General features: G+C 62.7%; 1 long non-coding RNA gene and 1 pseudogene across 1 annotated transcript; one reads left to right on the forward strand and one right to left on the reverse strand.

Annotated features, from left to right (window-relative positions):
* The window catches only part of LOC119100286 (T-complex protein 1 subunit alpha-like), a 42938-nt pseudogene extending 25597 nt beyond the window's left edge, over positions 1-17341 (reverse strand).
* Positions 7972-10598, forward strand: LOC119100856 (uncharacterized). The gene is made up of 3 exons (XR_005094470.1): positions 7972-8153; positions 9206-9278; positions 9838-10598. It is a non-coding gene; the product is annotated as an uncharacterized LOC119100856 (long non-coding RNA).
* Positions 17342-24413: the final 7072 nt, after the last annotated feature.

Consider the following 24413-nt stretch of genomic DNA (forward strand, 5'->3'; position numbering starts at 1 on the left):
AATGCTAAGACCTCCTCCAAGCGATCATTAGATAAACTAGTCCATAACAAACAGCTGTACGCCTGTATCTGTCCTGGCACAAATCCTTCGTACCGCCCAAAGACGGCCGGATCCCCGGCTTGCACTCCAGCGCACCTGACCAGCCCCACACATGGACCAAAACGCCTGCCCATGCGACCGCGCGGCCCCCTCCTCCATCAATCGGAGTTCGTCCTGTATCGCTGCAACGTCGGGCGACCGAAATTTTCGCCGTCTGCCGATCTTATCACAATCTGCACAGTTTGTGTTTCCCATGTTGAGCCGTGGTCGATCCCACGTCAAAGTTTTGTTTATCCTGTAGCGATGCACCAAAAACACGCCACACCAAAGACCTGACATGCAAATGCTTACAAATTGCATGGTGCAGCTTTAAAAAACTACGCTTTTTTGAAAAAATGCATGAAGCTGGGATTGATGGTTGCAAATATATCAGCTTGCAGAGAGCGTGTCGGCGGGTGGGGCAGGACTGCTCACGCTGAGCATGTTCTCCCTGGCCAAACCCGTCGACCGCTGATCCACCACAGGAGCGCTGTGCCGCGCGTCCGGTGGCGCTCGCCGCCCATCACTCATCACGCCGCCGGTCGAGTCGCGAGAGCGCGACAGGCTGCACGATCACGGCAGGTGTCCACAGGCATCCGCCCGTCTCCGGCAGGCGTCCACAGGCGTCCGCCCGTCTCCGGCAGGCGTCCACAGGCGTCCACCCGTTTCCGGCAGGCCGCACGCGACCTTGCGACAGCACATGGATTGACTTCGCATGACTGCACGGTCAGCGGACCGCATGCCGACCCTCCTGTCTCGAGGTCCTTCCAAGACGCCGACAGCCCCACTCATCCCCCACCTGACGTCGACCGGCGCCCGATGCGGAAGGGTCTGCAGCAGAGCACACACGGCTTGGCAGGTGCCAGGCAGCCCCAGCCACCGGCGCTGTTTCCTTACCACACATCAGCGCCGCGGTCCTGCGGTGCAGGCCGCCCCTGCCCCGGCCGTGACGTCACACCGCGGGGAATGCAGGCCGTCCGCCGGCCCGCTAGGACAGCTGTCGGACCGGCGGCGAGGCCGCGCGGTCCACCATGCACCCCCGCGCCGGCAACTCCGTGCACAAGGCCGGTTCGCTCGCACTCGCCCACCGGCGGCGGCGGCCAGCGATCCTTCAGCGCAGGAGTGACCGCCGACGAGGGCAGGGCGAGAGGGCGGGAGGTCGCGCGGCCGCAGCGGCCACACCCGCCGGTCGGGGACGGTCGGCTTCTGGTGGCCACGCCCGCGCACCCCCGTCTGATGTCGGGGACGGTGCCCGGCGGTGGGGACACGGGCGGGGCCGGCGCACCCGGCGGCGCCGCACCGGCGCCGCGAGGCCGCGACACATGCTCTCAAGGGCAGCACCGGGGCCGGTGCCCTTGATCGGCGGCAGTGATGCCGAGCAATGTTGTACAGCAATACGCGCCGCATCTTGATCGGCCTGCAGCGGCGCAGCCGGCGGCCAGGGCGCGGTCTGGGGCGGCAACACTTCCTCGTCCATGACACAGCAGCGGCGCGTCCTCGCTCTCCTGCGGGACCCGGCGCCGCCCCCGCCGCGCCCCGCCGCCGCCGCACGCCGGCTGCCACCCACCGCCGCCCGACGACCATGTGACGTGCCATTACAGGGCCCCCGCCGCGATGGTACCCGTAATCAGCCGGGATGACAAATCGCCCTGCTCTCCGGCGGTGAGCTCTCAATCGGGGGTGGCGAGGCGGCGGCGGAGCGGGCCGCTCCGCGACCCCGTGACCCCCTGACCGGGCGCGTCTCTGTCGGCAGGAGCAGCCGGTGGACCCGCGCAGCAGCCGCGTCCCGCGCCGCGGTCGGAGACGGGGAGAGCAAGCAGCGTGGGTGACGAGCCGCGCCTCCCGCCGCCGCCCGGAGCGCACGCGCGGCCGCCGGTGGCGAGTGATGCGCGCGCGCCGCGGGTGCCGGTCCCGGCAGCGCGCCTGAGAGAGATGCCGGAGGGCGCGATGCTTGCGGCTGGCCGATGCCTGTCGGCTGGCTGGGCCGGCTGCCTGCTGCCGGCCGGCGGACTCGGCTCGCTCGGCCTGCTGTTGATCCTGCTGCTGCTGCTGGCGCGCGCCACGCAGGCATCGGGAGCCGCCTCCGTGGGCCACTACGGCCGGCCGTACGGCGCCGGGCCCGTCAACCACTTGTCGCCGCAGCACCCGTTCCTCGCCCCGGCGTACTCGCCGGCCGCGCTGCACGACTACCAGCTGGCCGTGATCGGGCCAGCCGGCTGGGCCCACCCGCCGCAGCCGGCGCTGGTGACCAGGTCGCCGCCGCCGACAGCGGCCGACGCCAAGCCGCTGTCCCCGCCCAGCGCCGCCTACTCGACGCTGGGCGGGCGGCAGCCGTCGACGCCGGCCGATACCGTCCCGCTGCCGCCGCGCACCAACGACACGTACGGCGCCTACCGACTGGCCGGCGGCAGCGCCTACTCGTACGCGTCCTCCACGTACGAAGGCAGTGTCGGCGGCGGCGGCAAAGGTGGAGGTGGAGGTGGAGGTGGAGATGGAGGTGGAAGCGGAGGCGGAGGCGGAGGCGGAGGCGGCAGCGCGCTGCCGTCGCTGCAGCTCGGCTACGGCGTGCCGTTCATCGACTTCCTGCAGGCGCAAGCGAGCTCACCGAACGGTGGCCGCGAGGTGCCCACCCCCCACGCGGGCGCCGCCGGCGCCGCCAACGTTTCGCTGCCGGTGCTGCCTCACAGCATCCCAGTCACAGGTAAGTGCCGCGCGGCCGATCCGACCCCGCTGATCGCGTCGCGGAGCACACGCAACGACCGCGCCCGCCCAGGCAACTGCGGCCATCGCCGTCTCGGACGGCGACGTCGGCAGTAATCCGTCGCTGTCGTCAATCACCGGGCAGCGATGCTATCGGCGCATGCCGAATGACGCGGCGCTCGCGGAGCCGCCGCGGTTCCGTGTGTGCACGTGCAGCCCGGCCGGCAGGCGGGCGGGCTCGGTGAGGGTGGCCGGGCCCACCACTCCCTCCCGCGTCCGGCCGCGCACGGAGGTCACTGGCGCCGGCGCCGGCGCCCGACGCCGCCTCGGCCGCTGCAACGGCTGCAAGTCACCGGGCGTAATGGCACACAGAGTTTCTCTTTGTTTGACGGCGACCGTCGGCCGGTCAGTCGGCCGGCGGCGGACGCCGTCGCGCCGCGCGTGCCCGGCCTGCAGCAGCCCGCCGCGCCGGCCCGACTCGGACGCCCCGCCGACACCGTTCCCGCAGCCTCCGCCTGCGTTGTGACGCGGCCCCACGACCTGGCCTCCTGTTGTGGCATGACGACGCGGCCGATTTTCGTCGCCTTTCCGCGGCACGTGTGCTAAGGGCCCTGCTAAAATGAAACCGATGCCTAGTTTCATAAAGCGGAGGTGCCAATCCACGCGCATTTCATTTGTGTAGAATGGAGTCGTGAACCAAAAAGCAACTTGGTCAGACCGGCATGTCCTGTTTATCACTCATTTAAATAGTCGGAGATTAAGCAGAAAATCGGCTTACTTCCGGCCCACACGCCTACCCTAGACAAGCTAGAAACCAGTATGTTCGCAGTTTCTATTCATGAAACTAGACCCGGGCGGCACCTCCAGGAGTGAAAAATCAACTTGAAAACATCCGTAAAAAGTCTGGATAACAGCTGAGGCCCAGTGCTGCTCAGCGGTATGACCAAGTCACTACCGATTAGACCCTGCTTTCAGCACATGTCCCGTTCTGAAGCACTTGCAGCACCTTGGACAGCGGCGGCCAATCTGCTGCGCACGCCGCGAAATAAAGTAGACCACAAACCGTGTCGGGCCCCGTTCCAACCAGCCGATCTGGGGCTCATCATCTCATTAATTAATTTGCATAACACACCAGACTGAGGCAGTTAGCCCAGCACTTTCGGAGTGCCGTGACCCCATGACCGACAATGAATAAGCTGTAAACACAACGGCACGCCCGCTGCAAAATCAGTAGCCCTCGCTGCTCGTTCTCCACACATGAACGGCTGTTCAGCGCTCGTGTTGACACCTCGGGCTGCAACTTTCCCTCACAGTCATTTTCCCACCGGATTTGGACATTACAGTGCAAGTCCACCGCGGAAGGTCGCTGGCGCACGCTATACTGCACAAACCATTCTAAAGTCGCGCGCCAGATTAGCAGCAAATCGTGCAGAGAGCACGCGCGGACGGCGAGAATAACCGCCGACAGTGGCGGATATTCATTCGCTGAGGCGTCGTTGCGCGATTCATTAATTAGCTGCCAACGGTCTATTGGGCGCGGGCTCCTCTGCGAGCGCCAAGGGCGCGCGGCGTGACTCGCGATCGTGCCGGCGCGCTATCGCAACGGCCCGGTTCTGCCTCGTGTCCGTCAGTCGTTTCACAAGCAGCGCCCGCCGATCGGCTCTGTCGCGGAGCGCGGGGCGGCGGCGGCCGGGGACGGCGGCGCTGGGCGGTGCTGGGCAGCGCTCGGCCGGACACGGACGTCGGCGAGGCAGCCGGCACCGACGCCGCCCGGTGAGAGCCGGAACACTCCCAGCGCCGCCGCGCCGGCCGTTTCACCCGCTCTCAGGGCTGTCGCCGGGTGAACGCCGGGTGCAGGTGCAGACGGTACCGCGCCGAGTCCGGCCTCCGCCGCCCCGGGCGGCCCGCCTCGCGCCGGCCTGCGCTCGTCAACAGCGCGGCCGACGCTGGCGCCGGTCCGCCCGCCCGCAGATGAGCGTGTGAGACCGCACACGGACCGCGCCGAGCCCACGCACCGCTGCCGGATAACCGCGCCGGCGGACGGGACGCGGTCCCCGCGGCTCCCTGCCGACCGCCGGCTCCGGGCGCGCCCCGTGCGGCGCGGCAGACGCCAGCAGACAGCTCGCCCGGAGGCGGTCAGCCGGCGCTCGCCGGAGGCGTTCGGGGTGCCGCCGCCGCGCCGCGGCGGGGAAATGTCACCGCCACACCTGACGATGGTCGGCGACGCTGAGCCGGACGCCGCCGCCGCCGCCGCTGCGCACGGCAGCACCGGCAGCCGGCAGCAAGACAGCGAGAACGCAGCCTCCTGCCGCGCCGCCTAAATTCCCCAATCGCCACGGCAGATGTCTCCCTCTGGGAGGACGGCCCGCCGACCCTTTTCGCCCGACAAAAAGAGGACAATCGACATATGGCAGTTTCTCCGGCCGGCCGACAGCGGCGACGGATCGCCCAAAAAGAGGACGACTGCCCCAAATGCGCGCACGGAACTCGGCGCACGGCCCGGCCGCCCGGTTATCCGGTGGCCGGCGCTTAAACCGATCGCTGTCCTCAATCGCGTTCATCAGCCGAGTTACAAGTATATCCCTTTATCTGAGCCTGCTCGGCGACGACGGCACATGAATAATTAAGAGGTTTCTTCTTATCGGCGGCCCACAGAGGCGGCCGCTCTCCACTCCCGGTCACTCTCATCACCGATAACTGGCCGTCCGGGTCCCGGCCGGCCCGGCAGGGGCCTGGGGGACAGGCCGGCGGGAGACGAGAGCCGCCCGGGCCGACCACGGCTGCACCGGACAGCCGGCAGAGCGCGTCGCGCACGGCGGGCGCGCGCGCGTCCCTGACGCAACGGCCCGAGCCGCTTACCGCAGCGGCACCGCAACGGGTTTGGCGGGCCGCCAGAGGGGGCCGCCGGGCGCGCCCCGTTTGTCTGTGCGTCAGCGGTCAGCCACGGCCGCCGCCGCCGGTCGTGTTGCAACGGCGCCGTCAGGCGGCGCGACGCCGAGACAGCACGTCCGATGCGTTTCTCCGCGATGGCATGCGCGATCCGGAATGTTGCGCTGGAGCCGACGGGCGCGCCAGGCCGGCGCCGGCGGCACCGCGGCCGGCCAGCGGGGCTGACACCGCCTCCAAATTGCAGCGGCTGACCGAGCGCACGCGCCACTGTTTCAGGTCAAGACTACCCAGACGACGGCTGCGCGCGCGACGAGGTGCGCCTGATGACGACACACCGCTCCTACCACCAGCACCAGCCGTGTCAGCGCATCCTGGAGCAGGGCTACTGCCCGCTCGGCCAGTGGGTGGTCGTCAACATGTACACGCGCAGGGTAGGTGACACCCGGTGCGGCGCCGCCGCCGCCTCGCGCCACAGACCGGCGGGACCTCAGGCCGGCAACCAGAGCACGCCGCGCGGCTTTCTTCCCGCAGTGGACGCCGCGTCGCGTTTCTTTTCCGCCCGACTTTTGCACGGCATTGCGCAAGCAGCCGGAGGCGCTGATGGCGCGGAAGCCCTCTTGAACGACAGCTGTCCGGGAGCGCCAGTCATTTGCATCCGGCTGACCCGAATGTGTTGCCGACGGCCGGGCCGCAGGACCGCCGGCCTGGTCTGCGGTCCCCCGCCGTCGTGCCCGGCCTGAGCCGGCACCGCCCGGTACCCACGCTCCGCCCGCCCGTCTGCCGCAGGGCGAGTGCGCCACCCAGCTCTGCCCGGACGGGTACGCCTTCGTCGAAGCCGACGGCCTGTGCCACGACGTGTACGAGCCGGGCCTGTGTCCAGGTAAGTCGACGCCGCGCCGCCGCGGGCCCGCGGCTCGCGGCGAGCGCGCGCCCCCCGCACCTATTGACACGCCGCGCACGTCGCCGCGCGCCCTTTCACGGAGCGCCACGGTGATCATGACGGCGACCGGCGGCCGTGGGGCCACCGGGGTCCCGAGCCTCCACATGGGTCTCGGAGGCGCTCCCGCCGCACCTCCCGGCCACCACGCCCGTTCCCACGCCGCCGGCCAGCAGCGCCCGCGGCCGTATGCCCCGTGAGCCTGACATGCGTGTGACCAAACGCCAACGGCGGAGGTGCAGCGGCGTGCGCGCCACTGGCTGACGTGGCGCGCGCCGGCCACGTCCCCAGACGCGCGGCGCGTGTACCTGACGGCGTACGGCGAGCCGCGCTGCGGCTGTCCGGACGGCCAGTACCTGGACACGTTCGGCACGTGCCGGCCCGTCTACAGCAGCCAGGTGTGCCTCTACAGCCAGCAGCTGCGCTTCAACGTCGCCTTCCGGCTGCAGTGCGCGCCCTCGCGCTGTCCGCGCGACAAGCCCGTCCTCTTCGACGGCTGGTGCAAAAACTTCGGAGACGTGAGTAACGGGCTCACGGCGCGATGGACGCCGCACGAGGGCCGTTGTTGGTCTGGGCTTTAAGAGGCGCACCGGCATCGGACGGCTAGTGCGGCGGGTCTCGGGTGTTTTCTTGCCTTTGGTTCGTCACTGAGCCTTCAGGATAGCGCGTCGAACCTCAGTTTGCACACTGTGACGCATCACTGTGCAATGCCATTCCGCATTACACAATGGCATCACGACCACGCTAAGCATCGATGCTGCGTCGGGTGTGAACAGCGCCTACAGAAAACGTCGGGTGTCAGCGTTCGCGGGTGCGAGGCGCGCCCATAGAAAACGTGTGATGTCGACGTTTGCGTCGCTGGCTTTGGGGCATCCCTCTTCAAACCAGCGCAGCAGGCAGCACCTGGACCTGCACGGCGCCACAGCCGCTCCAGGCCATTACCGACCAATACAGCGCCCCGCACCAACAGCGTCCGACCCGGCATTTGTTTCCAGCCGTGCGGAGACTACAACTTCCTGCTGGCGTTCGACACGACCGTGCTCGAGCCCAAGTGCTTCCCGGCCAGCGAGCTGACGGCGTCCAGCGGCCGCGCGCCGCCAGCGCCGACGGCCGAGGCCGAGCGCGAGGTGGCGGCGGCGGCGGTGACAGCGGCGGCGCCTCCGCCCACCGTTCCGACGCTGCACGACACCTACCTGCCGCCGCCCGGCCAGCGGACGCAGTACGCGCGCCGCCAGGGCGCCGCGCCGCGCAGCCCGGCCGGCACCAGCACGCTGGCTCAGTGGCTGGGACTGGGCCGGCGTCGGCGGCGGCCGGCGCGCCGCCGCCGGCCGCCGCCGACGCCGCTGCTCACGCCCTGGTCCCGGCTGGACATCGACCAGGTGACGTTCGTCGACAGCGAGCGCGTCAGCTCCGACCAGGTGGCGTTGCCGCCGCGCCAGCGCCGCCGACGGCGACGGCGCTACCGACGGCAGATCGCGGCGCGCGTGCCGCTGCTGAACGCCTGCCAGCCGGGCGCGCGGCGAGACGTCAACTTCAAGTGCCGCGACAAGTGAGTGTCAGTCAGCCACCGGCCGACGCCAGTCAGTCAGCGCCGGCCGCGCGCGCCACATGACGCGGAGAAACCCGCCAATTAGCCGACGGCCGCGCGCGCGCCAGCTGATTTGTCCAAAAAACCTGGACGTCCGCCGTCCCCAGTGCGCGCCGCTTTCGTTTTTCACCGGCGGCCGTTTCACACGCGCAAGGGCCCCGGGCGGGCTTCACGGGCCATTTAGCGCGGCCGTCTCCGGCTGACGGCGGCTCATTGGTATGCACCGGCGTCGGGCGACGACGCCGGTGCGAGCGAGGCCCGTCTGCGGGGGGGGGGGGGGGGAGCGACAGCGGAGCCCCGACTGGCTCGGCCGGCGACACCCACGGGAAATCAACCACGCCGGCACAGCCAAACTTGGGGAGACTGCTAACCCTTTGAAGCGGGATTCAGGCCTGGCAGCCAGGTGACGTCACAGCGTTTCAGACTTCAAGAGAACCTCGCCGTGTAGATAGCATGCACTACGGATATGGCAACATGGTGTCGTTTGGAAGCACTTACGGCTTCTTGATCTCTGAGAAACAGCATTCACCTTAACCCCATATAGGCTTAAATCCATGACGTGCGAAAGGAGCTGCGGCACGAATCGCATTTGGTCCCAATTGTTTGTCAGCTATAACTCCTAACTCAACCTTCCCTGACCGTTCATTCAGCCCTCAACTCACTTCGTGCCGTCAGAGAATGCCCCAAGGCTGAGCATGGCAGCCACAAACTGAGAGTCGTTGCAAGACGGACTACTCTAATAGTTCATCGGTGCCGACGTCGTCAGACATCAAGGCGCCGTACGTCAGAAGCGTACCGTTTCATCGCACGTTGCCGTGAAAGGGGATGCCATCCTGTGACGGGTTGCAAAAACATCCGTGACGCGTGCATTTGTTCACACACTTATCGGACCTACCCGAAGACCGGATGTCATCCCCCCTCCCCCCCCAAGCGGCGCACCGGCCTGTCCCGGTGCCGTCCTAGTCCCAAGAGGTCCCGTGGCGGCCGCTAACCGGACGGCGCCGTGTTTCCAGGGTGCTGCCGGAGTCGACGGGCGCGGCGCCGCGCAGTCCCGTGTCGCCGAGGGGCGCGCCCACATGCCCGCCGGTCAGTGCTAGTCACGCACCCGTCGTCGGCTCACAGGCGCCGGCGGTGCCGCCCGCGCCCCGTCGCTGCCGCCGCTGGGGACGCCGCGCCAGACGCGCGCCACGGCAGCGGCCTGTCGTGGCGAAAACTGTAACTCCATGTGGCCGATAACATGAATTAAACACAGGGCGGATATACGGGCCTGTGGTGTACAGGAGCGATACCTTGTGTTGATCATCACGGCACTAAGTGGTCACCGACATTGGGCCTTGTCGCCATTAGTATGTTCGTTTTTATTTCTTATCACACGTGTCCATTTCAAATGACCAGATCAGCTGCGAGAGAATTGGCCCCACAGCACATGAACACTTCAGCATTCACCCGAATAAAGGGCCGACTCGTGGGCAGGCTTAAGTCGTGCATTGGCTCGTTTTGCATGTGACATACAACTTAGGAATTAACTGGCCCTAGCGTGAGAAGCCAGGGTTACCAACTGACAACAGCATTCATAGCCTACGAATAATGACTTCATCTGAGCGCACGATGCTGCCCAGTGTTTTACCGGTTTAATCACCGACAGGGTCAAAAGCTGGATCCTCTGGGGAGGTGCAAGCAGGCATCTGGCTCCGGCCTGGGCAAGTAAGCTGACCCGGAGTTCACCGTCACGCGCTGCCAGAGCAAATCAGCGCACGCGGACAAAACGCCGAGAGCTTCACGGAAGCACGGGCCGACGCCCGCGATACGCCGGGGAATCGTGATTGACCAGACGGAGAACATGCGTCGGGCACTCTTGAGAGTGAGCCAACGTGGACCACACGCTGGGCACTCCACGGGCAGTGAGCCGACGTGGACTGGACCTTGGGCACCGCTGGTAGAGTGAGTCAACGTGAACTGCGCGCTGGGCACTCGCTCAGCAATCTTAGTGAAGTGGATAGTGCGCGAACTATTGATTACCGAGACGGGCCACAGGTGTCGGGACAACGCCCACCAGCAGCGGTCAGAGGACGCGCCATCGCGATCCTGCCGAGTGCGTGGCGTACCTAGCAGGGTATTGAGTGACGGCACCTCTCGCGCCTGGCCAGTTGGATTAGCCGTGTGTGTTGTGGTTGACGCCCAGCTGCCGCCGCCGTGGGTGGCGCCAGTCTGTGAGCGACTCTGCCGCCGCCGTGGGCAGCCCCAGCTTGTGAGCCGAGTCTGCCGCCGCCGTGGGCAGCCCCAGCTTGTGAGCCCGAGTCTGCCGCCCGCCGTGGGCAGCCCCAGCTAGTGAGGCCGAGTCTGCCGCCGCCGTGGGCAGCCCCAGCTTGTGAGCCGAGTCTGCCGCCGCCGTGGGCAGCCCCAGCTTTGTGAGCTGAGTCTGCCGCCGCCAGTGGGGCAGCCCCAGCTTGTGAGCCGAGTCTGCCGCCGCCGTGGGCAGCCCCAGCTTGTGAGCCGAGTCTGCCGCCGCCGTGGGCAGCCCCAGCTTGTGAGCTGAGTCTGCCGCCGCCGTGGGCAGCCCCAGCTGTGAGCCGAGTCTGCCCAGGCTCAGCCGCCCCAACACATGTGACCTCGAATACACTCTCTGACGCTGCGTCGCCGCCAGCCTGCCATGTCTGGTGACCCACGTCCGGGCCCGGCGCGGGTGCCGCGCCACCGCTGCGTGGTGGTGTATGTGGAGCGTCTCCTGATCGGGATCTGACAGCCCAGGTATACGCGCGCTACGATGGCCGCTGCCATGCCTCCCACGAACAAAATAACGCAGGAGGCAGGATAGCGATAGGGGAAGACGTGTACGACAGACACCAGCGATGCTCGGCGAGATGTCCGACATTTGGGAGAGCAAAAGGACGCTGACACGGTCGCTGCCGCCTCAGTGAGCTAAAATGGCCAAAGACACGCCGCGGCGCGCACACCATTTGCAACGAAGCAATCCAGGGGAACAGGCGAGACGTTCTGTCCGTGTTTGCGCTCTTGAGACTGTACAAATTAATTCCTCAATCCACCGACATTTAGTTTAGGAAGCGAGCACAGCACCTCCGACGCTCGACACGAGGACACCCCAGACAAGTGACGGACTCGAGTCGCTGGACCGGCGGCACGGTACTCACCCCTTGATGAGTATCAGCTCGTCGTCGGAGACGCGCTCCTGGACCACCTCAGCCGCGTCGCCAAGCGCCGACGCGTCGAAGCTCTCCTCGCCTGGCCAGCAGACCGTCTGTCAGGTCTCACTAGAGTCCCCCTCCCCCCGCCCCACACCCCAGCACGGCATCCAGCCACGTCTGGCCAGCAGACCGTCCGCCAGGTCTCACTAGTGTCCCCCTCCCCCCCCGCCCCACACCCCAGCACGTTATCCAGCCACGTCTGGCCAGCAGACCGTACGCCAGGTCTCACCGGTGTCTCCACCTTCCTGCAGTGACCCTCACCGAGTGATCAGCGCCGCAGTGATCATCACCAAGACAGGCCGAGGCATCGGACTGAACTGCACACAGGCTGGCCAGTGTTCCCGCACTGCACTGCACGCATCACCTCGTCCCCCGCGCGGCCTCGGCTGAGACGAGTGCTGCCGCCGGCTGCGGACGGCGTCCCCGGCAGCGAGCCTCACGCGGCGGCCGCCCACCCACCTTCCATGTTGGCCAAGCGACGTGACGAACTGGGCGCCGGTGGCCTTGGCGATCCGCTTCAGGTCCTGCTTCTTGCAGCGACGCACCGCCATCGCGCCCGCCTCCACGAAGTACTGAAACGGCGCGCGTCGGACGTCAGCGTGGCGGCGGGCGGCGGGCGCGACCCTCTGGCACCCGAGCGGCCGACCGCGAGCACCAGAGGGGGTTGGCAGAGCGCGCGGCACCGGCCGCGACCCTCTGGCACCCGAGTGGCCGACTGCGAGCACCAGAGGGGGTTGGCAGAGCGCGCGGCACCGGCCGCGACCCTCTGGCACCCGAGCGGCCGACCGCGAGCACCAGAGGGGGTTGGCAGAGCGCGCGGCACCGGCCGCGACCCTCTGGCACCCGAGTGGCCGACCGCGAGCACCAGAGGGGGTTGGCAGAGCGCGCGGCACCGGCCGCGACCCTCTGGCACCCGAGTGGCCGACCGCGAGCACCAGAGGGGTTTGGTAGAGCGCGCGGCACCGGCCGCGACCTTCTGGCACCCGCGTGGCCGACCGCGAGCACCAGAGGGGGTTGGCAGAGCGCGCGGCACCGGCCGCGACCCTCTGGCACCCGAGTGGCCGACCGCGAGCACCAGAGGGGGTTGGCAGAGCGCGCGGCACCGGCCGCGACCCTCTGGCACCCGAGTGGCCGACCGCGAGCACCAGAGGGGGTTGGCAGAGCGCGCGGCACCGGCCGCGACCCTCTGGCACCCGAGTGGCCGACCGCGAGCACCAGAGGGGGTTGGCAGAGTGCGCGGTACCGGCCGCGACCCTCTGGCACCCGAGTGGCCGACCGCGCACCAGAGGGGGTTGGCAGAGCGCGCGGCACCGGCCGCGACCCTCTGGCACCCGAGTGGCCGACCGCGAGCACCAGAGGGGGTTGGCAGAGTGCGCGGTACCGACCGCGGCGCTCAGGCACCCGAGTGGCCGACCATGGCAGCCAGACACGGCGCGCGGGAGACAGAACAGCAACCGCTGGTAGCACAAGTCATAGCAGCCATGGACCCCGAACACAGCACATGACTGCCACCACTGCACAACACCTCAAGAGCAGCATGCCGTCACTCGCGCACAAAACAGCGCAGACCCTAAACCCAACGGACACAACACGGACTCCGTCCGTTCCCTGTCGATCAAGGACTGGCGGCAGATGAGAACTCGGCGCATGCGCCGCTCCAGACTTGGCAGCATTCCTTCTCGTACGCGAGAGTTCTTTTGTCACCCCCTCCCCCCCCCCCCCCGATTTATGTTCCGCTACAGACAGCACGTCCACAAATTGCGCAGTTTTCCCGACACATCCCAATCCCCTCCCCACACACACCCCCACACACACTCTCACCCTCACATCACAACAGCACGAGCTCCGGTAGCGAAACGCCGCCCGGCCCGACGGCCAACACGGCGCGTCACGAGCCGACACCGCGCGTCTGCGAGACGCGTGACCTCCAACATTACGACAGCTCCACACACCGCACACAGCACGTGGGGCCAGCCAGACTTAAAGCAGGCGCTGCGGCGACCGCGACGGCCCCCGACAGCCAGCCGGCCTGCAGACCACCAAGTGTGGCGGCACGAGGCGCCGGCGCGCGTACCTTCAGGCAGAGATCGTCGATGCCTCCCGTGGTGAGCACCACGTTGGCGCCGGCCGACACGATCTTCTGGATGCGCTCCTTGGTGATGTCCGACTCCCTCAGCCGAATGCGCTCCAGCTCCTCCGGGTCGGTGACCAGCACCTGGCGGCGGCCGGCCGACGTTACAGGCGCCAGGCAGACGCTCACGCCAGCATAGCGTTCTTTCTGTCCACGGTCGTTCGTTTAACGCCCTTAATTGGGAGGCGAGCAGAGGGAACAAAAGCGCCGTTGATTCACGCCATCAGCTGATGGAGATCCAGTCGGCTGTTGGAGCCAGTTTTGACGACGCAGGTGATAACCAGCCCCATCAGGACGTGTTCAGTGCGTTTAAGTGCATTTCAGACGCCGGACTGGGGAGCAGGCTGTGGGAGTGTTGGCTGATAACCGCTTGTGTGACGAAAATACTGTTTAAAAGCGTCGGCTGAATCTTCGGTGAGAACTCGATAGCCCCTAACACATTGGCGCCATTGGAATCCCTAACTAAAGCTGACTGGCAACAACACGGCGCTAAAGCTGAACTCCTTTCGGACAGCACGCAACACCTCTAAACAGCAGGCATGAACATGATAGCATGCTAGCGTATGTCAGACTCATATTCTATGAGACTGAGCCCCCCCCCCCCCCCCTCCCCCCCGTCCGACCATTCCGGGCTCGCTGCCTGCCGGTCCCCCTTCTCCCTCCAGGTTCAGTGTCATTACAGCCCACGGCGTCAAAGCATCGCCCAGCGAGCACGACTCCGCGCGCTCTCACCGCCTGTCACTGTCCCGCACTCTGCCGCTGGACTGTCCACGGCGACAGCGCCCGACGTGGCACCGCGCGCGCGCGCGCGGCCCATACTCCGCCAACCGTCCTCCGTCGCCCTGCCAGGAACTGCCGTCTCGCGCCAGCGTCCCACCGGCGGGGCCCGCACTCACCTGCACGCCCATCTTCATCTTGGTCTTCTGCAGCGAGAAGTCGAGACAGGCGATCTTGGCGTTGACCACCCGCTTCACCATCGCCTGCGAGGCCACCGTGCAGTTGAGGGCGTAGCCGGACACGAGCACCGACTCGCGCGCCGACTTGCCGTGCGCCTTCAGCACGTTCACCGCCTTGATGGGGTAGCGGTGGCCGCCTTTGCCATCGCTGATGCGCACCGCCTGCGCCGCATCCACCACCATGCGCGAGAAGAACTCTGAGTCGGCGCCGATGATCTTGCTCGACATGGACGTCTGTGCGGCGTTGACGATGCTCTGGCTGTCCAGCTGGGCGATCGGCATGGCCAGCTGGCTGGTAATGTACTTGCACGCCTCCCTGCGGACCAGAGGGGGGGGGGGGGGGCGTCAGGAGACGGTGACGTCACGGCCGCCCCGACCGGGGCATCTGTGGGCCTCAAGCAGCCGGCACAGACGGCTCGCTGCCGGCTGGCAGTCGTCATCAGCCGGCTGAGCTCTGAGTCCAGCTAGTACAGCTACCCAGGCGGTGACGAAGCACGTCCGGGTGGACACCAGTCTCTACACACGTCACGCTGAGAACTCTCGCCGCATAACGGACAACGACGGCTCGGCTGCGCGGGAGCCGGCACCGCGGTCATCCTGACCGACGCGTCTCCCCCGCCCCGGCACACGTACTTGCAGGCGAGCCGGTAGCCGGCGATGACGGAGGTGGGGTGGATCTTCTGCTGGACCAGCTCGTCGGCGTTCTTCAGCAGCTCCGCGGCCAGGATCACCTGCGGCGGGGTGATCGTGACGTCACAGACCCGGATGCCGTCAGACACCCGTCACCGTCACGGCGATCCCGAGTTCGGCGCGGCGGCAGGAGGCTGCAGACGTCCCACGGGTGCGGTATTGGCAGCGCCTGGACATTTGACGCGCAGTAAACACTCTCCACCAGGGGTCAGATACAAGGTCATCATGCGAGACCTGAAAGGCTTTGCGCACGATTGGTATTCGGTGACGCTTGCATGCCGATGGTATTAAGCACCGCGTCTGCCAACAAGCCAAGCATCAATGGCGCGGTAGCGTCCAACAGCTGATAGTACACGAGGCCCAATTTAACGAGTATTAACTGTGAGCGGCAAGTCACGAGTGGGCACTAAATTCCCCGACCACGTGACACTGAGCACATTGGTCCAATGAACGAGTCACAGTTCTTCTGCGCTTGGAAAATGTAGCCACTCTACGGCTAGTAATCTGCGTTTTCATGCTGTCTTGCATGCTGAATTTCTAGCTAAATGCATGCACCAGAACAAAATCATAGACAATATGTCAAAATTGTTCAAATGACATCCATGCCACACGGCCCAGCGCAGTCAACCGCGGCACATCATAAACCATCAGAAACATCTTTACAGGATCTCCACAGGTTGCTGCTAGGGGCTATAATTACTCGTACATATTTAAACCACTCAGATGTTAGTACACACACACGCCTGTATCGCCGACGACACCTCCCTCCTCGACCACAGCATTACTGACGCCATAAACCACGGCATCTCAACCGCTGACACAAACCCGACTTCCCCGAAATCGCAGCAGCTGACGCCATAAACCACGACACCTCAACCCCTGACACAAACTCGACTTCCCCGTAATCGCAGCAGCTGCAAAACCACGGCCGAACCGGTTCGTCAGCTGTCAGCTTGCATCCTCGCGCATGGTGACATGACACGCGGTTAACCCGCACCGAGACAAAGCGAAAAACAAGCAGGGAAACACGTTCACCAATCTCCGCCGACATCGCCGGCCGGCGCGACGGGGAACGTACCACGCTGGTGGTGCCGTCGCCGACCTCCTCGTCCTGGAGCTGGGCCAGCTCGACTAGCACCTTGGCAGCCGGGTGCTCCACCTCCAGCAGCTGTAGGATCGTGGCGCCGTCGTTGGTGATGGTGACGTCGCCGATGTCGTCCACCAGCATTTTGTCCAGGCCGACGGGGCCCAGCGAAGACTTGACGATGTTGGCGATCGACTGGGCGGCCATCACTGTCGGGCGGGGTCGGCCGCGGCCGGTCAGAGGCGCGCCGCCCAGGCCGGCGCCGCGCCCTCACGCGCCCGCGCGGGCGGCGGCAGTTCGCCGTCCGGCCGGTCAGCGGCGCGCCGCCCAGGCCGGCGCCGCACCCTCACGCGCCCGCGCGGGCGGCGGCAGTTCCGCCGTCCCGGCCAGTCCGGTGACCGAGCTCGGGTGGGCGTCAGGCGTGACACCGCCGGCCAGCGGCTGGTCGTTACAACAGACGGGTGAGCCACGAGTAGCAACAGGTGTGGTAGGACTGTGCTTGGTGCGGCCAACTCAAACACACGACCAGGTTCGGGCCAGCCGACAATGCAACACCGACACGTGGGCCAGGTGAAGCGATGTTAGAAACGTGGCCTGAGCTCAACCTTGACAAATTTCTCCGCGGGTGTTTTACGTGATCTTGTAGTAATGCATGCCAACGAGATCCTATGTCATGCGCCCGTTGACTGGACCGATTATAGGCTGAAGACTCGCAACATTCCCGTAAGGTGTGCTATTTTAGTTTACCTTTCTTTGCCCGCTTGCGGAATTCTGAGAATTTCTGTTGGCTACGGCAAGACACCCAGACCCACGACGTAAGCGTTAAGGTACGTCCACGAGCACGGGACAGGTCACTCGCGGCGCAACTCTGGCAATGACCGCTCCACAAGCCCCAGCAAGAATTCAGCCGGGTCCACCACCAGCCCCGGACCCACCCGTCTGGATCACTCCTCCCCGTCCGCGCCGCGTCCCAGGTTTGTGGCCTCACCGTTCTGTGTGCGCACAGTCTGGCCGGTGGTCCGTTCTCCGGGCAGACTGAGCAGGCTCTGTACGCTGGCCATGGCGACTGTGTTCAGCTACTGGACCTGCGGGCGCATCGGTAGACGCCGGTCGGTGGCGGCCCGGTGGCGGATCCGCTCCCGCCGATGCAGCAGCGGGGCAGAGCAGCGCGTCAACCCTCCGTGTTACACACATGGGCACGGCGCGAGGCGAGCTTCTAGCTACAACCGAGACTGCAGGCAGGGTGGGACTGGATCGAACGATGAGGATGTTTGCAACGTATACGACCCGACCAGGACCGACCGGCCCGTCATCTGAAGCTATCATCTTTGAAGATCTGATATGATGTATCATCTGAAGATCTGAAGCTAATTGCACGATGGACGCGAGCTGAATGTTTACAGCTCACTAACAAATGGCCGGTAGTCAAACAGACAGCGACCACGTCGTCTTTCCGAAGGCGATCTCCAATAGACTATTCAGTGGTCGAAGCCGGGGTAGAGGGGCCATAACTACACGGGCGTTGTCCTTTTAATGGCAACCAGCATGCACCCCGAACACTTCTCTGCCTAACAACAAATATGTTCCTTGCAACCAACAAACAATTACGATAATAAAAGTAGCTATATAATGAAGGGTGTCACAAAGATAATTATCTGATTAATGTACATGATCATGCAGAAAACAATATAACTTGCGTATTCTTTTTGTTGTCGTTCATTTGTGTTTTCGGGCGCGTCAACTGCAATGGTAATTTTGCGCCCAAAATTTGCGTATTCTCTTGTAGTGTTATTTGTGAGTTTGCGCGAATAATCCTACAAACGTAAACCAACGCCTGCTAATCTCGCACGGCGGGCGGACTTTTAACGCACTGACCAAACCAAACGGCATGATTGCCAGACGGTTCAGGCTCCATCACCTTAGTTAATGGCATCATCTGCATGATCACGGCTGGCAATTCTCCGGTCTGCCATCGTCCCGCGCGCGACGTGTCGTGTGAGGTGGTTCCGATCGGCTATTTTGAGGGCGCGCGTGGAGGAGGGAGGGCTAGTTAGTGGTGAGCGTTTGCGATGGGCTAACGAAAAAGAATGAGACCGAGAAAAAAGGGGCAAAGCGGGCGATGGAGGAAGGGGAAGCGGTAGAGAGAGGGCGCGGGGAAGCGGTAGAGAGAGGGCGCGGGGAAGTGGCGGTCAAACAAACAAAGGCCCGCGTGGCCTTCAACACACCCATGAGTCACCAGCGCGCTGCGCAGAACGCCACGAACTCACGGACGACGTCAGTTGGATTTTCCGGAGCAGACGCGTCGGCGGTCTCCCGCCGCGCCGCCAATCGTGACGCAACGCGGCGCCGATAAGCGGAGCAGCTCGGCCGCCGGTGCGCGAGGCGGCGCCAGTCGTGCGGCGCCAGTTGTGACGGCGCGAGGAATGCGAACCCGCTGCCGGGCGAGTGAGCGTGGCGCAGAACCTCACCTCGGTGACGATGCGCGGCCTACAAAATCTCCCGGAAGAGTCGCAGTTCACCCCCGTCATGTACACGGAGGCGAGTCTAGCGCGCGTGCCGCTGGGCCGCTTCCTGGCCGAGACACGGCGGGACGCCGTCAGCGGCCTGGCGCTGGGTCCGGCCTCGCTGGCCCTGCGCTACCTGCTGCCCGTGTACGACCTGGAGAAGAACGTGCCGACCCACACCGGGCTGCTGCAGGAGCGCCTGGACAAGCTGCCCGACATTCAGGAGCAGTACGGCTGCCACGTGACCGGCTCGTCCATCGAGCGGCTGGCCGTGCCGCCGTACACGGAGCGCGCGGGCCGCCGGGACCGCGCCCTTCTACCAGGTGTCTGACGTGGACATGATGGTGGAGATGAAGAAGCTCGCCGTGGCGCCGCGGCGCGGGGCCGGTCTGTTCTACATGGACACGTCAAAGGCCAGTCACGAGGGATACACACGCGTCGTGGTCGACGCCCCGTCGCAGGTGTCCGACCACATCACCGACCTGACGCAGTGCTGCAAGTCTGTGGACGAGGACGACCGGGTGGTGAGCTACCTGTCCATCGATGGTTTCAACGACTGGGTGGTGGCGGAGTTGAAGGAAAAGGTCCCTGACATCCTCGTGCATCGACAGGGGCCGGCCGTCAACGTGCAGCAGGAGCAGCACGAAGACAAGCGCAGCGAGTACAGCTTCATCGAAGACCAGGACCTGGTGCCGGCCCTGCCGCTGACCGAGCAGCTGCCAGCGCTGCGTGCGTGTCTGGAGCGACTACACGGCCGGGTCTGGCCACCGCCCGATGTCTGGGAGGACATCGACAAGAACGGTCGGTGCCTGCTGGTGGGCGCCGGGCACGCCAGCAGCCAGCGGCGCGATCTCGAGTGGCGTATCTCCTTCTCAGACCCCGAGAAGAGACTGGCCCGGTCGCTCACCGCCAACCAAGAGAAAGGTGTACGTGCTCATCAAGATGATGCAGAAAGCGTATATGAAGGAGCCCAAGGTGCTGGTCACGTATCACCTCAAGATGCTCATGTTCTGGGAACTGGAGGCAGCGAACGTCACCGAGTGGGAGGAGCACGACATCTTCCAGCACACGTTGAACATGCTCGACCGCATCCAAGGCTGTCTGGAGCGACACTGCATCCCCAGCTTCTTCATACCCGCCAACAACTTGCTCAGTCAAGCCAGCGAGGTCGATGTGACCCGGGCGCTGGCCGTGGTGCGTCAGATCCGGCAGCAGCCTCTGCAGCACATCTACGGCATCGACGACCGGTTCCGGTTCGACTTCTCATCGACGGAGCCGCTCTCGGAGCTGCACGCGCCGCTGCGCGAGCTGCTGCTGGCAGGCGGCGCCGAGGGTGCCGCCGAGGCGCTCGCCGTAAGCCTCATCCGCCAGGCGGGCAGCGACATCCGCCGGGGCGTGGTCGTCATGCCGCGCTGCGTCGACCTGCTGCGCGACGCCTGGCAGGCGCTGGCGCCCGAGCGCGGCCCGCACCCCGTGCACGACGACTGGATTATGTTCGCCGCGGCCGCCTCCCTCACCACCAATGAGCCGGACGCCAGCGCCTGGATCATGGAGGCGCTGCGGATGGCGCTCGCACAGGAGAACAGGCCGCCGCCACCGACCAAGCAGCTGACCGCCGCCGAGCAGGAGGTGCTGCAGGGCATGCTGGGCTCGATGGTCCAGGGGGAGGGCGCGGCGCAGCAGCAGAGCCTGATGACGCAGATAATGGATGCGACGCAGGCGACGGGGACGCTGGAGCAGGTCTCGCCGGCCCTTTTCGGCGCTTACCATTTACCACGCGCAGCTTGAGCTGCTCAGGGACGTGAAGAACAAGGGAGCGGAGGGCATTCCCGGCAGTCCGCCCATGCTCAGTGCCGTCACAATGGCCCGACTTAACATCGGTCTCATTGACGCCACGCTCAGGTTCGAGCTGAGTCGAGGTGACCCGCCACAGGTGGCTCTGATGGCCGCCGCCCAAAAGGTGTTGGCGATGGGACAAAGCATGACGTCTCTGTTAGGTAGTGCGGGGCCCGCGCTGCAGTCAGCCGACAGCGCCAAGGCGGGCATAGTGCAACTGATACAGGATGTCGGCCTGCAGGGGCACCCGCTCACCGGCGAACTGATGCAGACGTTCGACCAGCTCTCCACGTCCATGGCGGCGGCTCGCGCCAACCCGGCCAGTCTCCCGTTCGAAACCGACCCTCGGATCGTCAACATTCTTCCGGCGCACCTGGTGGCCACGTACGCGCAGACGCTCGGCCAGGGCGTCAGCCAGCAGGACATAGACCACCGCTATACGCCGTTCTTCAACATGATCGGCTTCTTCCTCCGGCACAAGCTGTATCTCTTTGCATTCCGGATGACGGGCCGGATGACGTGCCTAGGACTGACGCTCTCCGATGCCGAGTCTGAGCGCGTGGTCTACGACCTCAGCAGCGCGCCGCTCTACCTGCGCGAGGCGCCACCGCCCGTGCGCCGGCTGCTGCGGTTGACGTCGTGTCGGGCGGCGCTCGGCGCCATCTACCTCTTCATCAACCACGTACACTTGATGTTCGACCGGGAGCTGATGAGCGACTTCATATATGACGGGGAACTGACCAAGCTGGAGCAGCTGACGGAGAACGTGGCGGGCCGGCTGCCCGAGGACACGGTGCTGACCCATCTGGTGATGCAACTGTGCGCCCTGCGGATCCAGGGCCAGGACACGGGCCAGTGTTTGAGCCGGATCGCGGCCGTCGCCGGTGAGGACGTCGCCCACCGGGCTGGACACATCCTGCAACACTGGGAGGCGCCGGACCAGATCCCCGACACGTCCCAGTCGCCGGAGGAGATTCAGTCACCCAGCGGACCTCAGACGCCTTCCAAGCCGCGCGCGTCCGAGACGCAGTCGCATGGCAAGGTTCAAAGCCGCGAGCGCGGGGGAACCTGGTGCTGTTGTCAGTAGGGCTGGCTTCAGGTGTATGTGAACTATAATAAGGTATTGCTGTGATGATCAAATGTGCCATATCAAGCTGTTTGCATAGTTTCCTTTGTCAGGCTGTATTGTGTTACCTGCTGTCAACTGAGCTTCAAATTGACCAGCAATGAGTCTATGAAGATTGAACAATGTTGTAACATAGTACCAATCATACTTGTGTATGCAAGCTTAGATCATGGTGAGACAAACTGGCTGGTTGGCTGACAATATGAGCTTGAATGCGGCATAAAATTGTTTTGCTTTCAGATATGTGTGCATTTCAGATGAGGACCAAGTGCTGGTTATCAAATCCTAATAATGTTAGAAAAGATGACAATAAGTAAAAGAACACGCAACACATGTGTGTATAGAGAAAAAAGTGTACAACTTGCAAAACACTACTTGAGAAGCCGCATTCTGTTGCCTTGTTATTCCTCCCTTTAAAGAACACTCCCTTTAAGGGGAGTGTCCCAACTTTGGGGCATATTTCAAAAGCACAACCTAGTGAAACTGCAGAACTGGTCTCATCTACTAATAGCACCAGGTAGTGCCACTACAGCACCATGACAACATGACAAATATATCAATTCTATTTTTTGAGTCAAAATTATGTTATGAATCCTTTATAATACCACTACCCTTTTTACCCACAGTCCCAACTGCTGTAATCATGACAACAGCAGAATCCGCTTGGAAGTCACTGTCAGTTGTTACTGGATGACATCAGCACAAAAACATTTTTGTGATTAACAGCATTGGTGGTTTGAGGGCCAGTTACTTATAAGTACATTGACTGAAGTTTAAACCAATGTGTTACTATAGACCATGTGATGCTCTGTTTCCCAAAAGCCAAATTCTGCTGTTCCCATGAAATTGTGTGATCAGATAGTAGGGGTCAGGACTCGCACTACAAGCACCATTTGGCTGAGCTCTGATCCCAGTGATCCATCTATTCCAAGGGTTCAGATAAAATCTTGAAAAAGCCCTGAGAATGACTGGCTGTTTTGAGCTTTCAGTCATATACTGTCTCAACCTTAATATGGTGGAATGTTAGGGTGATAGGTTGTGCAGAACTGTTGTTTAAGGCAACACAAATTTACAAATACAGCAAATATTACCACTGTGACAAAGCTGAAGCCTGCAATTCAAGAGAGCATGGAGCTGAAGCTGGGCTATAATTCAAGCCTCCCTTGAACTTGAAGCTGAAGCAATGACCAGCTAGTAAAAATATCAGTGGAAGAAGCCATACACAAAACCATGAATTCCAGTTATGCCCAACCTATACCTTGACTCAGTACCTGCTCTGAGGACATACTGTAAAAAAGGCCAGACTGTAAAAAAAAACAAGCTACCCTCGACATGTCAAATGTAGCACATATCCAACTCAGCCCAGGACCTTCTCAGCATATGCAAGTCATAAATCTAAGACCCCAGAGTTTGGTGCATGGTCAACATCAATTTCAGAACAAAAGAGAGATAATTTTTGAAGGGATTTATAATGTTGCAAAGGAAATTTCAAGCAAAAATTTTCCCAAACAAATTTTGAGCTCAGAACACAGAATCTATTTCAGTGTCTTGCAGTGAATAGATTTTTGCATGCTGACGTCATGACGGACTGCAAAACGTACCCTGTATTGAACATTTATGGTACAACACCAGCATCTCAGTAATATGAGCACACACAAATGTAAAACTGAGCACATAAGTTGTTTATGATCATAACTTTGCAAATTTGTCCAGTCAAAATTACTCTTGAGGCCTTTACAAATAAAAATTATTCAAAAACTGGCACATGTTGCCCCCACCTAAGCACTGTACATGACAGTGCTAGGTTAACAGGAAGGATTTTGTGTAAACATCAGGCACAAAGGGTGGATTTTTTGCAGACTGGACCCAAAATACAACAAGAAATATGAGCTATCCCAGATTTGGACTCCAAAGATTACACACTATTGCAAAGATGTCCTGTACACAAGCAATACCTCCCAAAAACCACACATGTAACACAATACATCACAGAACTCAAAAGGTTGGTGCCCAGCTTTCACAAATTTTAGCACACAGATGAGGTCTGCAAGCCATGGCAGATATCAACAATAAGTTATGGGGGCTGTGGTAGGTCACAGCTTTCAATTTGGGACAGGTTATCACAACTATCTATCTCCAAAAATACCAAATTAAAGTAGGTATTGGAGATATCACAATGTACTCTATGTACAAAATGACTGAGACCACACACCAAATCTGATATGAGGTACTGTTTCTGGGTGTAAAAGGTTAACAAAATGTTGCCCAAACAGGACAGCTTATTACCCAAATATGCACAATACTCTGCCAACCCCAATAAAATTGTTGGCATCAGGAGTATCAGGGAAATTGCAAATAACCAAGCTAAAAAATCAACACAACTAACTTGAGAAATTCGGCAGAACTTGGTCCTGACCTGGGCTCACTGCTCATAAGAACCAGGTTGCACTCACAAATGTAGCTTACCTGACCAGCTCAGTACATGTGTTACATGTTAATTGATCCCAGTTCAAAAACTGCTGACCACAAGTTTCCAAAACCTGCCTAGTCATCATGTTTTTCCTAGTCTTCTCACCAACTCATCAATGTCTGCCACGGGTTATGGGCTGGGAAACCAGAATAGCATTTAAGGTATCGTGGCCAAATTTCAGTCCTCCCATGTTAGGACTTGGAGCGAGCGGGGGTGGGGGA

This window comes from Pollicipes pollicipes, unplaced genomic scaffold (assembly GCF_011947565.3).
Source record: "Pollicipes pollicipes isolate AB1234 unplaced genomic scaffold, Ppol_2.1 Scaffold_4881;HRSCAF=5763_pilon_pilon_pilon, whole genome shotgun sequence".
Classification (NCBI taxonomy): domain Eukaryota; kingdom Metazoa; phylum Arthropoda; class Thecostraca; order Pollicipedomorpha; family Pollicipedidae; genus Pollicipes; species Pollicipes pollicipes.